This window comes from Bactrocera oleae, chromosome 6 (assembly GCF_042242935.1).
Source record: "Bactrocera oleae isolate idBacOlea1 chromosome 6, idBacOlea1, whole genome shotgun sequence".
Lineage (NCBI taxonomy): Eukaryota > Metazoa > Arthropoda > Insecta > Diptera > Tephritidae > Bactrocera > Bactrocera oleae.
Genome location: NC_091540.1, coordinates 63,716,589 through 63,730,158, shown reverse-complemented (window position 1 = coordinate 63,730,158; position 13,570 = coordinate 63,716,589). Strand labels below are relative to the sequence as shown.

Below are 13,570 nucleotides of genomic sequence, written 5' to 3'. Positions count from 1 at the left end.
AAATCACACATAAAACATGTGTATTTATTTTTTCGCTGTTAATCTATAGGTATGCTTGTATATATATAAATATCATGTCAATTCATAGAAAAAGCAGTGATAAAATGCATAAAAAATATTAAATCTGGGCTTTATGGGCTTTTTCACTCTCATTTCTATGTTTCTTTTTCTTTTAGTTCCATTTTTTTTGGTACAAATATGTTAATGTGTTGTTGTCAGATGTATAAAATGAAATTAAATAGCTCCTGTTATATTATTTTTCGTAACTATGTATTTATGAAGCATCACATCCACTAAACGACTATGTTTAAATAAAAAATGTTTTATTCTCGCTAAATTTTAGAGGATAAAGTTAGCTACTTTATATAACATAAACTAAAAGAACACATCATAATCTCAATTTTAACTTGCTTTTTTACCTATACAGACATTTTCGAGGTATCTAACTAAAAACAATATCTTTATGAAGGTATCATCAATTATTCAAGTTTCTGTTCCTAGGTTTCTGTTTAATAGAGACTCCAATTTTCATCCGTGCTCTACATTCATGATAATATTCAAATATCTAATGAATTGTTGAGAGTTTTTCTGAAATTGGTTCTAGATTTCGAAAAGCAAAGTACTGAAGATTTCTATTCATATTCGAGATCAGATCAGATATTGCATCAGAGAATAACAAAATAAGTTGAATAGCAAAACCGATAGCTAGAATAGTGAACTCGAACTTTCTTTTTACACATTTAAAAAGACGTTTAGTTTTTTGTCGAAAGCATTCTTTAAACTATGGTGTTCTGGAGGGTTCAGATATGCCTTCTAAAATTAAACACAGCTTGCTGAAAGTTTTTCTTTCTATTGGTCGACCCTTAAACCTTAGCTGCGTGACGAACTGTCACTTCTTTCTTTCTTTGTCTCTTAACCTATATACATACATATATGATATCAATATCCATTTCCAGTTAATACAATACATTAAATCGGTCACCTATTGTTAGTATGTATGATTGTAGATACGCATTTTTTGACACTCCGCATATTATATTTCACCTCAATGATTGTTTTCGACTTGCGCGTTCTTCTATCAGCCCAACTGCCTATTGGCATTGTCCAAAATTGACACTTATCGTTGCACAATTGGCACGCTTGTTGGTCAAGAGCAGCAGCTGGTAGCCAATTTTGAGGCGATTTCTTGGCGCGCGTTGAAAGATTGTCAATAAATATGAAATGTAGGTCGTTTGCTGGCTTTCAAACCGCGAAATCGAGAATTTATGAGTGCCTATTTTTCTTATAAGTGTGTGTGTGTCTTTGCGCATTTGTGCGTATTTCTTCTATTAGGCTTTATGCTAGCATATTGATATATTGATGACTCATTGTTGTTGGCATTGTTTAGTAGGTGTTTTGAAGTGTTTGCCAAATGACAAAGTAAACATTAAGAAACCAATTTAATTGATGTATTAATAACGCTTACGCACATTGAGTGTTATTTTCGGGAAATTCTCAACTCATTTAAAATGCGTTGGGCATTTTTCGCATTATTAGTGTTTTTATGCGCGCTCTATTCACTTTTTAATAATTTATTTGATTATGAAAAAGGCGCACGCACCATAAACATTAATTTTAACATTATTGGCCGTTAATGTTGCAATATTGTAAGCATTTTTATTGTTTTTATTAACGTTATTGCTGATATGAATGTTTTATGTTGATTTTTTGTGCTACTATTTGTTGTTGTGTTTATTTACAAGCTGCTGATGTTGTAAATAAAGGAGGATAAGCTAGTTTAACATACATTTGGATATGTACATTAGGGTTCTCCTGGAGAATTGGTTAACATTTTTTTAATTTTAAACTATATTTTCTATTAAGGGAATGTTTACATAAGGAATAATTCTGAAGACAGAGGAGAGTGAACTGCAGCTACTTATGTTTATGTAATGAATGGCAACTGAAATTTCTTAACTTTGACAATTATTTGACAAACCTTTCAATATCGTGTTAAAGAAAATACCAGCTGATTACATTTGCTTTTAAATGATTTTTTATGCACAAAAACACCTTGCGCTAACTGTTAATTGCATATAAAAAATCCATTACGAAATTTTCAAAAAATACACTTACACTGCGCCAAAAAAGTGTTGAAATGCATATTTTTGTTGTATAATTTTTATATTTAATTTATTTTATTGAAATGATATTTTTATTGTTATTAGTATGTGTATTTTTGGAGCGCATTAAAATTTCAAGAGCTCGATGCTAGCAGTTAATAATAAATTCAGCAGGCATACGCGCCAAATTCCGCAGACACCGATTTCCATATGCGAAAACATAGTGCATGTGAGAATCAAACGCAATCATATATAAATATATATTCCTAACACCCATCACGTACTTGCATATGTATAATTCAAAATCATATCTGTTATTTGATCGAATACCGACCGAAATAAAAATTGTTTGTGTTTGCTTCTTGCCGCCCAAAAACAAAAAACAAAGGAACCGCGCACGTCGGCCGAAAGCACACACGAAAACTAATAGACACCTAAAGCGCCGCAAAGACAACAAAATGCTCACCTCATTGTTAATTAATCAAGTGCGAAGTGACATTATCCATTGCCACGATCGAAACTGATACCTGACCATTTAGTGAATTTCAACGTTTTTGTCTACAATTTATTCAAAAATTGTTTTGAACAATAATCGAGGAAACTCCCGTTTCGTTTATGGCGCCATGGCGCAACGAAAATTTGTCACTTAAAATAGATTTGATGCTACAATTAAGTGTGATATTTTTTGTATCTATAGAATGTGACCAATTATTTTGATACTGAGTGATTTAGAATACAGTCACTGTGAATTTTAATATATACATACATGTGTATATTTGTCATCGCTAAATATAATATTATATAGTACCATACATAGCAATTTCATAGCTGCACAAGCCATTCGAATAAGCAGAGTAAAAATAGGGGGTTAAGCTGAGTCAAATCGCATAACGAAAGTGCCCACTTTGCACACCAGTATCTGGATATGATATGATCCAGTGTAATAGATAGTAAAAGGACAAGAGTTAACAGTTGTCCGTCGGGTATAAATCAGGGTCTGTTCTGTTTACTTAGAACCGACTATCGTGGGAACGGTCTTTGAAAAGGGTTGTTCGCATTCAAAATGTGGCAATGCTTATGAGAAAATGTGTTTAGAGCATAGATTTCTTCGATTCAATAATTTAGTTCAAGCATATGAGTTTTTCCATCTAGAAAAGAATATACCTCGACGCTAATAGCATCTTATATATGTACTTACATATATTTTAAAGAGATAAATTAGGATCAATTCCGATGGACTACGGCAGTATCTACATATTTAGGAAATTTTACATGGTTTTCTATGCTATTATACATCTATAATTCCCCATATAAAATATATCTTTTTTTTTTTCTTTTCAGGTAATTACATATATACCATGTTGTGAACTTTTGTCTACACTACTAACTGTATATTACACCCATACATACACACACCTTCCTGTTATGCAAGGTGAGTCGAATTTACTCCTCTAATTTCCCTTTTATTACAAAATTCATTTAAAATCAAAGTGACCATAAAAACCGTTAAATGCAAATGAATATACACAATTCACACGCTAATCAAAATGAACATATGTAAAAACCAGACAAAACATTTACGAACCACTTAACTGCGCCCAAATGCAAATAAGGCCGCTTAGAGGAAATATTATAAATGCATTTCGTTGTCGGCATTCAAATGTAATTTTCACTCAAGCAAACCGTTGCCAAATAAATTTAAATACTTAATTATATAAAACATACAATCGGGTGCGAAAAAGAAGGATGGCAGGGTGCTTTAATAGGGTGTGAAATATTTTTTATACCCCGAACCGGGTTTATTAAGTTTGTCACGGAATTCTCAACACCCAGAAGGAAACATGCAAAACTTTTACATACAGATGCTTGATTTTGTTCACTTAGTTTGTATGACAGCTATATGTTATAGTGGTCCGATATCGGCGGTTTCGACAAATAAGCAACTTCTTGAGGAGAAAACAGGTGTGAAAAATTTGACTGACTGACTAGTTAGCGTATATGCGGACAGACGGACATGGCTAAATCGACACAGCTCGTCACGCTGATCATGTATACATATTTTTAAGGTAAGGGACAATCCTAAAAAATTAAAAAAATATTGAGGACAAAACACCTTAAAAACTGTCATATTGTGACACCCTTTACTCTTAAATTTTATTTAATACAGAGCTATACATATAATTTTATTGAAAAAATTTAAAAATAAAAATTTTTTTAATAACTTAAACAACTCTCATATTGCCGCACCCTTTATTATTAAAATTTAAATTTTACAAATTGAATATTGCAGAATTTTAATTGAAAGATAAAATTTGGCATATAAATTAAATAATCTCTCCTATTGTGACACTCTTCTGCTGCATTCCCTATATTAAACAAATTTACATACAGAAAATTGTATTTGCTTTTGTTTTTGTTTTTTGTCGTGTGCTTTTATTTTCAATTATTTATTCATTAAAGCATCAATTATTTAATTAACTATTTACGTGCGGTAATGGATTAATGGCAACCTCCCACTCACGTAATGCAAGCTGTTAGTACACACATACCACACGTACTGCACACATACACACAAAATTAGCTTTGTCCCGGCGCATTAAATATTGCAATCGTTAATTAATAATTTCACTTTTGATAAATGCATATTTAATAGATATTTGGCAAAGCGACAATAGAAATTGCTCGTACGGATTTAATTAGGCTTAAAAACAATACAAATTTATAAATTTTTATTGTAAATAATGGGCGTTTACATTTAATTTCAAAAAATATGCTTTAATAATTTTATTACCAAGGAATTAAATAGATTAAAATTACTTAATTTTACGCAAATAAAGTCGGTAGATCAAAGTATAAAAACGGCATTGTTTTGTGTAAGTAAAAGGTGTAACCAATACTCAATCACTAATAATAATATCACTAACCGATACTAACCAATTGTTTGGTGGTGTTTTCGAACTTCCATTCAGTACAAAAACATCAATTAAATGCTTCAAATGCTTTAAAATGAAAATAGCATATTTTGGTTAATGACGAGGCCCATTTTTCGTCCAGCGACGCTAATACCTAAATAAAATTACCATACACAGGAAATCCAAAAAAAAGAAGTCTTTGTATAACCAAAAATTTACTCTTTTGTGCTGGCGTTTATTCCAAAAAGTGAACTCTTTTTGTCTGTTTCGTGAAAAAAAGTGTCGTGTTGGTGGTCACTAAGTTCAAGACGGTGCGGCATAACACACTGCGTATCAAACTGACTTATCTAAAGTCTTTAAATGCCTAATGTCTAAAAAAAAATTACGTTGATCTCCTAAATTTTCAGAACTAACAGTACCTGACTTCATTTTGTGTGATAATTTTGAAAGGAAAGTCTAAATAATAGTCAAAATAAATTGTAAAGGGCCATATTTCAAATATACCATTGTTTTTCAAAATTATTCAACTTTTACTTACTAGCATAAAAGATGGTTTACCAAATTTGATCTAGACTCACCAATATAAACTATATTTGCAAGTATTCATATTCCAACTACCCATACACGTATTATAAGCTTCGGCTGGGATGGCCTTCAGAGATTTTGGTTTTTTCAGTTTCGGCACATTTTTGGGGGGCCATTCGCTAGATAGTTGCACTGTTGCAACTTCATAATCATAAAGCCACATCTCGTCAAAAGTAATGATGCGTTTAATGAATGTAGGGTCATTAGTTACGTTGTTAATTATCTCATTTACGAACTCTACTCGACGCCGTTTTTGCAAAATATTTAGGTCTTTTGGTAGGAGTTAAGCATAGACACCACCCTTCATACCCATTTTTAACTTTCTCAATGTAATCGTCAGACATTTCGAAAACCACTTGAGATACCAACTCATACATATACATATGTATATTCAAATATAATATTTGTCTAAAAACTAAATTTAAAATTTCAATTGTCATTCTAGCTTTGTTTTGTTTCTTTTTTCACCGAACTCCATGCATACCACTTGTAATCTTTTTATAAATACATATCAATGTAGTTCAAGGGCACACATTCTACACCAAATAGTTCTTTTAGTATTCATTAGCCAAAAGGTACAACACTACACGCAGACATGCCGCATCATTTGAATACATACAAACAAACATGCTGCATATACATACATATACCAAAGCAAACAAACATACTGAATATACAACAAAACATACAACTTTCCAAGTTCGTCAAAAGCAACCGAAACGCCCATCAAAATATTAGTCTTCTCCGCTCTAGAAATAGATAAATCATAACAAAAAAATGCGTATGAGATAAATGGCAAATGTGTTTATGATTATTAGTCATTAGGTGACCGAGCACAATAAATAAATGTAGGCAAAGGTCAATGGGAAATGCATAGATTTGCCACACATATACATACATGTGCGTGTACTTGTTTTTTTGGTTTCGTTCAGCACCGGTAGAATTTTTGTGTAGGTGGCTTGTTCTTGCTGAGCTAATGATGTCATAAGTGTGCCGAGGCACTGCTATTTATAAGTTTTGAATGAATAATGCATATGATCCATAAATACATAAAATTTCAAGCCCCAAGATACCAAATATTTGGACGTCAGTGCCTTTGTGTGACTTTATAAAACTAACTAATTAAAATGTCAGTCAAACTTTGAGATATATTAACTCAGTTCAGAGAGCATCTTTTCCTTATAATAATGTGTCCTTGTGTTAAAATCGGAGGCCCTAGTCTACATATACCCATTATAAAAGTATTAAAACTTCTGGTTGAGTTGAAACCGCATATATCATTGATCAATATGTGCGTTATAATACTGGAATTCAGAGAGCGTCTTTCTCTTAGCCCCCATATACCTAGTATAGTATATTCCAGTTGACTTTAAACAGTTTATATATGTCAATGTATGCCATATTTTAGTGAAATTAATTATTTTCTTATCCATTTAATAAAGTGTTTTCTTAATCACTAGCTGAGTATGAATGAAATCGGTATAAACCTAAACACTGCAATATCCCACAACTAGAAAGAATTTATTGTTTTGTTCACCTCAGTTATGATAACTAAAAACTACAATAGAAAATCCCATTTTTATACATGTTAAAATGTTTCTAACATAAATTCCAAACAGAAGCCTCGATAACAATTGAGTTATAGTTCAAAAACAAATTCTATATATGTTTAACACCACAAAGAGCACACCCATAACATTTCATATAAATATTTACGACACAATTCAATCTATTTTTCAACAATACTGTCATACTACATGTATGTACTTGTATGTAAAAATGTGTAAGTACTCTATGAAAGTATGTATTCTATGAGCTTATATGAAATGCACATGAGTGCACAAAAATTTCTGGGTGTTAGTGAAAATGAAAAGTTTCCACGCGTCCACGACCTGAGGCAATAAATTTCAAACAGACCTTTTTTGTATACGATAAAGAAAGCAAGAAATAAAGAAATAAAAATAAAGCTCACCACTCACTCATATCTCTTGCACCCCGAGCTATCTCTTTACCTATAGTTTTTGTTATTGTTGCTGTTGTCGTTGCTCATCTGTTAGATTTACATCACCGCGTTGGCGCACAGGGCGTGTGCCGATCAATTTGTGGCGGCCCTCTCGCTGTTCTGCACGCGCGCCGCTCGTTGGCAACATGTTGCGGCAACATGCTGTGCAAGTGTTGACTGCTTGACTCGGTGTTTCTATTTGTATATACTTTTTTGTGTGCCTCGATGGCATACGTACGTATTTATATTGGGCGCGTGGAAATTATTTTTGTTTTTTCTTTTTGGCCTTGCTGTTGAAAGCTATTTACGAAATTGATATGGAAAATGTGCCAGGCATAGCAGGTGCTCTTTTGAATGGACTAAATATTGGCAAAAAACAGCAGTGATCAATAAAAAGTTAAATTCACACAGAGTATGAGGCTTCAAGAGTTGAGAATTGCAGAGTAGAATGTTTAATATAATTTATATAAAGGAATTTAAGTGAAACAATTGCGAATGTTTTACGAAACTATTTCTTTGCTGGGAAACTTTTATACCCTGAACAGGGTGTATTTAGTTGCCAACATATTTGTTACACCCAGAAGGAATCGGAGACCCCATAAAATATATTGCATATCTAAATAATCAGCGTAACGAGACGATTTAGCCATGCCCGTCTATCTGTAAATATGCGAACTAGTCTTTCAGTTTCGATTTAATTAGCATATTTTAGTTTCCTTTAATTTTTTTATATAAAAATTACAAACATATGTCAACACTTTTCATAAATATCTTCGAGCAAATCTTTCTTTAATCCCTCTTCTTATAATATTATATTTCTTTTATCTTACATATTTTATTGAATAAAAGAATTAGAACAGTTGGCAACTCCAAAATTATAGACTAGTAAACTAAAAAATATTTAAAAAAAATTGTCAAATTTAAAAATTTCAAACAGGTGGCAACTTGAAAAAAATATCCACTTCTATCATTACAAAAACTAAAACAATATTGAAAGAAAAATTCAGAATAAAAAATTTCAAACAAGTGGCAACCTTATGTTTTTGAAATATCAACCGATCAATTCAAGAAATCAGTTTAAATCTGCATCAAGATGGCTCTTTTTTTGTAGTCAAGCTCTTTGCTGCCAACAAAAGTTACAACTGTCTAATGTTTTAGGAATAATTTCGAAAATAATTTTTGAATCCCATTTTAAGGTAATTGGAATATTAAATTGACCACACTTAGTTTAGTTTTAAGTTTGTTTGTCTCTGCACTGGCGCACTTTCACAGAGAAGGCCGCTACTTCGATCGATACATATTCTAACGGTATATTTTGAGCGATAACCTTAGCTGTACTTTTCTAAAGTTCAAAATCTCATCCATATTGCGTCCGTAAGGCGCCGAATTCGGATTTCAAGCATACACACCATTTCTTATTTTTAGAAAAATGTGAGGAATCAGGACATCCCGATGAGTCCAACCTATGCAAAATTGAGCCCACTCGGCTTAGGTGGCTGCAACATTTTCCTGTACTCTAGCTAGCACGGGAATAATAAGTGTACGAGTGGTCCCTTTCGCCTCTTTTGATTACTATAAACTATTTGGAACAAAGAAGCATATATTTTTCATCAGTTAACTTAAAATCAGCAATCAACCAACTGTTGATTTACATTTGTGGCTTACATACGTATACTCTTCACCGCCAACAATTACTGTGTCTCGCTAATGATTAAGCAGCGGTGCACTTCATTTCATTCTGAACCACTTAATGGCGTTTCATTAAGTGCAGAAAATTATCTGCTACGCGGAACAGCGATCCAGCAAGCCATTCAACGCCAACAAGCCACAAAACCAAGACAAGTTAACAAGATGAAAAGTTAAAAGTGGTCGAATGGAAGAGAGAAAAGTAAACGACAAGGCGATACCAAGAGCTGTGCATGAATGAAAGCAAGAAGGGGACTTCAACATAACCTCAACAACGTCAGCAACATGGCGCTGCTGCTGCTGTGGTTGGCATGCATGTAGGCCGGTTACCAGCAGAAAGTCATGTTCGATGTCAGAAATGATTTTCCGCACAATGAACGAACCTTTACCACAGCGCCGCCTAGGCAGCAAAAAGGTACATCGCCGCAGCGCCCAACTTGCCAACAAATTATATGCGAAATGAAGCCGAGTGTTTGTGTGTGTGCGAGCATTGTTTATTTCACTTGGAGACTGTGACGATTTAGATTAACTGGGTTACGAATTAAACGACTCTTGGTTGTTGGCTGACAAGCCGCCTTGCTTGGCTGTAAGCCTCGCTGACCATGAGGCGAGACATGCGCTTCTCAGCATACGGCTTAGCGCGCATTTAGCTGGCGATTGACGGTGGTTTTGTGAATAGACGTGACAACCGTTAGAGCGCTCACACACATATCATTTCTACGGACAGACAGTGTGCATGCCTTTTCTTCGCTTAGCCACATTCACCTCAAGCTGCGCACTTATGCATCATGCCGTTAAGTTTCGGCTTAAGTAATGCCCGGCGTGCCTTGAATGGCTAAAAGCTAAAATGTAGTAGGAATTGTAAGAGATATGTGCGGAATTGCAAATAAAGCTTGCGTATCATCATCGCTGATGTTCGGCTTAGTTGTCTTTGGTCTCGCTCGAGCTGCTGGCTATTGCACATCGGTTTTGGTTTCAGTTTCGTTTGCCGTTAGCGGTTTATATTGTGCCTCGAGCAAACTTGCTAGTGGTTTACTTCCGCAGTTTACAGTGGAATGTGTGCTTTTAAAATTGAAAACTGCTCATGGAGGGGTCTTTTAAGTTAGTGAATTGCTGAAGTTTTTCCTCCTCTGAGGTAAAAAATAGTTTGGAAATGATTACGGCAGTTTTTAACCAAACATAAGATTGTAAGTAAGAAAAGGTATCGAAAGAGGATAACATATATGGTATTTTCAAGGGTTCTGTATTATATCAAACTATCGCACAAGAGAGAGACAGAGAGAGAAAAGAGAACAACGGAAACGTATAACCGAAACTGATTTCTCGAAGGGATTATATCCACTTGCGAGTTTAAAAAATTGTTTGCTTATGGAATATGGGAATCCTTTAAATTTTTCAATTTTTCAAAATGATTCGCCTATTGTTAAAGTGTTAAATTCTGCAACTGTTCATTATTTTTATTTAATTATTAAATATTATATACATTAATTACATATATTTTTATTTATTTAATAAAATTTCTATTTTTTCTTTAGGAAGAACTAAAGTGCTCCACTTCAATTGCTGTGTTTCCCACTTCCCTTTGCATATTATTTCACCTGGATAAATTTGTTTCATTTTGAATCATTAGTATTCCAAATACCTTTGTCATTTAAATGAGGTTTGATCGAAATCTTTACTATGCTTATATATGTGCATATACATTTGGATATATATATATATATAGATGTATTTGGTATACATTCAGTACGTCATTCGCAATTCGTCTCTATTTGCATTTGTTTATTCAAATTATTATCAGATTTGCTTTGGTTGTTGTTTTTTTCATTTCTAACAGTATACGCGCTCTTGCGTAACGAATCTAACACAGGTATAAACATATGTACATACATTTTCAGATATCTGTATGTACTTCACGTACACATCACAAATAAAATACCTCAACAACACCAACCATCACAGTAGCGCTATAAATGTATAACTTCCGCCTCTGCATCTGCCTCATACATAGTGTACAGAGCGCGCACGCTTTCAGCTTCGCCACTGCCCAGTAGCCAAGTGGGGTCGGCCCACAATTTGTATTGTCTTCCAGCTGTGCTTTGTTCCAGCATATCAGCCGCATCTTGCAGAGATGCCGCGCTGATAAGTGGGTGGCTCGCGTTGCATGTTGCATACCACAACAGTATATGCCACATGCCGCATGCACGCATTGTAACTCTTAAATTTAGCTGCTGATAGTTATTCTTGTTTTGTTTTATTGCTTACTACTACTTCGCTGTTGCGGCATTCACTGGAAGAGCCACCCAATTTTGCAGTACATTGCGTTGGCGTTTCCGCATTCTGTTTTGCGCCAAGCGTCACTCAACTAAATGAACGGCTATGCATTTTAGAGCCACAAAGTTAGATATATCATAATTTGCCACACTGTTGCAGTCGAGTGTAATTTGAAAAAATAAGAGTAAAACTTACCTTTTCTACCTTTCTTCACTCTATTTTTGCAATTTTTTGGTTTTGTTGGCTACGATGGAACTAATCTCGTGGACGCAAATCTTTTGACCCGCAGCTAGCGATGCAAAGTATACTCGTATGCCACTAGAGAGCTAACAATACGTTGCAAATCGATGCTAAATCTCTAGTCAGCCAAATTGCTTTAACAAAAACGCTTCATTCAACAGCGAGCGGGAAAGCTATTTGTCTGTCTAAACAACCAAATTACAGTAGACTCTAATTTTTTTAACTATTACTGACAGGCTAAGATAGCGAAAATTTATTAATGCTCTCTGCTTCAGTTAAGCGCTTTTTGATATGTCAATATGCTAAGAACGTACCGAAATTTCCTTGCTTCTACTTTTATTTTTGGAAATTGTAACAATAAGTGAAGCAAAGTGCTTTTTCACTTTGTGTTCTATATTTTTATTTTACCTGCACTTCAAAATATTATCACAAAATCCCATATACAAGTACATATAGCACCCACAAAAGCAGTGATATCTCCAACCCTGCTACTCCAACCCTGCTACTCTCTTCTGTTATATTATTGTACTTTTATATTTTCTATGCAAAACATTGTTTGCTAAAACATATTACTAAAACATAAAGTGAGTGTAACTACCTGACCGGTTTTTTTTTTGTCCACTACTGTATATCGCAATAGTTATTATTTCTGCAGAACCGGATTGATGAGTAACTTCAGTGTTTAACATTAGATTGTAAGATTCGTTAGTAAGATTACTCTTTCAATGTATTCCCGGACTATAAAAAGTACAAAATTCCTACACTTTTCAAGTTATATACATAAAATTTATTAGATTATAAAAATACTTCGAAATTTTGTCGATTCTCCGATATATTGTAAGGATCGTACAGATCAGGCGACATAAATTGCATGTTTGAACTCGTACTACTGAACTTTTGGAACGAATTACATCAAGGTTATTTATAATACAATAAGACTAGTTGGGTGCCAAAGGTATAGCGGCATCGCAAGGAATTGAAAAGCTGATGACCTTGAAAGGAACAGCGCTTCTACCTTACTATCAGTAGAATGGGAACAGGCTAGATTTTCGCTGTCTTACGCTGTTTACTACTGATTGGTTAGATCTCATGTGATCTTGGTGATCCTATAACTTGCATAGTAGTAAGGTTTTTCTGCTCTGAAATATATTGCAAGAGGTCTAGTGGGCTTTTCACCGAAAGTTAGGATCGCTTTTTTCGAGATTAAGGATTTTTAACTAGACATAGTCATTCGAAGTTCACGCGGTATGGTTAGAAATGTCATTAAATATCAGTTGTAGAAGTTGTTTGAAAGGAACTGTCCTACCTTTGCGAAATCGAGACTGAAACACGACGGATCTCGAAACTTCAGGCATCGAAGAGGCATAAAGACGTTTTCTAGTTTCATAAAGTTCTTGTATTTAATGTGTTTGCACATATATGGAATCAATCAAAGAGCTTAACCCATCTAGGGACTATTTCATAGCAAAAGCAGAACCTGCAATAAATCTTATCGGAGTTAACGGAATAAAGATTGGCTATTTAAGGCTAGAAACACTTAAAGCGCGCCTTCGAGCTGTCAAAAGTACATCGTATTATTTTAGGTCTTTTGAGTTTTGCGTCAGTTTATTTTAATGAGGCGCTATATGCAATAATTCGGGTATAGTGCCGGTATTGTGGTAAGAATGTTGACTCTTCTGAAGGGCTAACATAGGTAATTTTCAGCTAAAAATTCGTACATATATTTTCTCAAAGAATTTACGTAACAAAATGTTTTGGTTTCAACACTG

General features: G+C 34.0%; 1 protein-coding gene across 3 annotated transcripts in view; it reads left to right on the top strand.

Annotated features, from left to right (window-relative positions):
• Positions 1–13,570, top strand: part of rgn (regeneration) — a 141,470-nt gene that overhangs the window by 54,743 nt on the left and 73,157 nt on the right. Inside the window, exon 2 of one of the 3 annotated variants that reach the window (XM_070112039.1) lies at positions 3,444–3,534. The exons of the other annotated variants lie outside the window; for them this stretch is intronic. The gene's annotated coding sequence lies outside the window, so the exon portion shown is untranslated. The remainder of the gene's footprint in view (positions 1–3,443; positions 3,535–13,570) is intronic. 3 annotated transcript variants of the gene reach the window in all.